This window comes from Boleophthalmus pectinirostris, unplaced genomic scaffold (assembly GCF_026225935.1).
Source record: "Boleophthalmus pectinirostris isolate CB_2022bp ecotype Guang Dong unplaced genomic scaffold, ASM2622593v1 HiC_scaffold_3, whole genome shotgun sequence".
NCBI lineage: Eukaryota > Metazoa > Chordata > Actinopteri > Gobiiformes > Gobiidae > Boleophthalmus > Boleophthalmus pectinirostris.
The window spans coordinates 11,947,098-11,950,147 of NW_026571299.1; the positions used below are offsets into that span (position 1 = coordinate 11,947,098).

The 3,050-nt window shown below is 36.8% G+C and overlaps 1 pseudogene; it reads left to right on the forward strand.

The window, feature by feature from the left end:
- Nucleotides 1-1,826: 1,826 nt before the first annotated feature.
- LOC129411125 (5S ribosomal RNA) lies at nucleotides 1,827-1,944 on the forward strand (annotated as a pseudogene).
- Nucleotides 1,945-3,050: the final 1,106 nt, after the last annotated feature.

Genomic DNA, 3,050 nt, shown 5'->3' on the forward strand with positions numbered 1-3,050 from the left:
TACTTCATATAAATATCATTGTTTTATTGAAAAAAAAATCTACAAAACACAAGATGCAGACGTGTTATTATTTGCCAAAAAGTAATTACAAAAAATACAGACAACTTTTGAAGACTGCGGGCCGGAGTCACTAATAGAAATGATCAGGTTCAACATTTATGAATTTACCTTTTAGATTTTTCATGTAATCAAAAGGAAAGGGACATTTTAGAATCTGAAAACCACCAATACCCAGCGGCGTTTCGACATAGTTACAAACACTCACCTGTAAAGTTACACATTACTATAAAATATAATATGGATATGTTTTCTAATCCATTTTCAAAAAAATCCAAAATAAGAAAAGTCATATTTCTTGAGCTATTAAACTATTGATTGACTTGAGCGTGACACACAGAGACAGTGAAGGCCAGTCTGGATTAGTCAGCTCACTGATTTGCATAATGTATTTAGAACGGAAATCTGGATCTGCACCCAGACATTAACTTTAAGGCATAAATTATCTTTTAAATGGTGCATCTACAGTCAAGTCAAGCTTATTACGTTAATGGGAAAGTTGGCAGAAATGAGGAATTGAGAGTGTCTAGTTGAAAATTGCACTAATACATACTTTTTACAGATAGTTACCACCATGTTTTTTGCAGATTTGGTACTGATTAAGGTCATTTTTATTTATTTATTTTTTAAAATAAGTGTATGGTAATGAGTTGCTATATCAAGGTGTCCATGGGTTTGTCTCCTGTGAGCTTTAAGCCATGTTATAATGTTACCTCCTCAAAAACAGACCTGGAGTTGTGTTTTTGCTTTTTTGTTTTTGAGTAACCCTTTATTATCCATCTCTTTACATCTCCAAAGCTCAAAATGCTCTTTTCCATCATCTCAAAATAGCGTAATATGGGCCGTTTAAATGCATAAAAGTGTTAACTGGTGCTTCATTTGCCTTGGCTTTTATGTACATTATTAATAAGATAAACGTTAAATTGTCCCACAGTGGGGAAATTACAGTGTGAAACAAAGTTCAAGAACAGTAGGAGAGTAAGAATATGCAATCAAAATCAAGATAATGGTAAATTATACCATAAAGATTTACAATAGACACAAAAACTAGCACAAAACTGTGAGTAAAGTAAATGTTTGTTTGACTCTGGGAATTACGGATTTAAAGGTCCTGTATTACACTAAACTGACTCTTGTGAGCTTTAAGTCATGGGTTTGTGTGTTAAACATGTGAATGAAACAAAACACAACTCCAGGTGTGTTTTTAATGATGAAACATTATAACATAGATCAGAAAACAGTCTAATATGAGCTCTTTAAATGCATAAAAGTGTTAACTAGTGCTTCATGTGCCTTGGCTTTTGTGTTCTTATACATAGTGTACTGCAGTGGTGAACCATGGACCTGGACCCTGGGCCTTCACTAGGAACAATTCCTGGCTATCATGACATCATTTATTAAAAAAGAAAAACTAAATGAAGTGAATCACACATCAATCATCACCTGTATTACCCTAAATTGACTCTTGTGAGCTTTAAGCCCTGTTAAAATACTGTTTCCTCATCACAAACATACTTGGAGTTGTGTTTCATTCACACGTGTTTGACTTATTGAGTTATTATTATAAGTCTCCAAAGATAAAAAAAAAAAAAAAGTGCTGTTCCACCTTGTGATGTCATGAAGCTGTAGTTTTCAAGAGCTTCTTTTACCTTTTGTTTAGCAGTGACCGGCAATTTTAGGGCAGAAATAATGTATTCTAGTGAACACAGACATCACAAGGTGGAACAAACTATTCACTGTTTGAGAGAAGAACTCAGCCTAAATTTGCAGGGTGTGGCCATACCGGCTTGTCAAAGCCTGATCCCATCAGATCTCAGAAGCTAAGCAGGGCTGGGCCTGGTTAGTCCTTGGATGGGAGACGACTGGGAATTCCAGGTGCCACGGTGGGAGCCAGTGGAAAAAAAACGTTGTTGTGTCCTTTGGCAAGACATTTCACCTACATTGCCTAGTATGAAAGTGGTGGTGGTGGTCAGAGGGGCTGATGGCACAGATTGGCAGCCTCGCTTTCGGCAAGCTGCTCCAGGGCAGCTGTGTCTACAGCAGTACCTTACCACCACTGAGTGTTGAGTGAATGAATAATGAACTGTAAAGCGCTTTGGGTGTCTTGAAAGGCGCTTTATAAATGCAGTGATTAGTAATGATTAATTTGTGCTAAACATGTGTGAATGAAACAAAACAAAACACAACTCCAGGTATTTTTTTTATGTCAAAACATAATAACATAGATCAGAAAATAGTGTAATATGAGCCCTTTAAATGCATAAAAGTGTTAACTGGTGCTTCATTTGCCTTGGCTTTTGTGTCCAGTGGTGAACTGTGAACCTGGACCCTGGGCCTTCACTAAGACCAATGGCTATCATGACATCATTTATAAAAAAAATAAATAAAAATTAAAAAATGAAAAATTAAGTGAATCACACATCAGTCATCAGCCGTATTACCCTAAATTGACTCTTGTGAGCTTTAAGCCCTGTTAAAATACTGTTTCCTCATCACAAACATACTTGGAGTTGTGTTTTGTTTCATTCACACATGTTTGAGTTATTGAGTCATTATTAGTCTGTCTACATCTCCAAAGCTCAAAAAATTCTCTGTTCCACCTTGTGATGTCATAAAGCGGTAGTTTTCAAGTTAACATCTACCTTTTACCTTTTGTTTCGCAGTGACCGGCAATTCCAGGGCAGAAATCATTTATTAAACGTGTGTGAGTGAAACAAAACACAACTCCAGGTCTGTTTTTAATGACGAAACATTATAACATAGATCAGAAAATAGCGTAACATGGACCCATGAACTTTCCAAACTGTATATTCGGCTGTGATGTGCAGTGCATAAAGCCTGATATTTACCTCCTGGAACTTGAGACCACTTGTTTTTCAGCTGTCTCCTATTTGCACATTAGCATAATGTAATTCCTGGCGGTGGCTCACCCCAGTGCTCTGCTGGTGTTAATCTTGAGCCCTGACAGCGCCGTGTTAATGAATGAGGAGCTG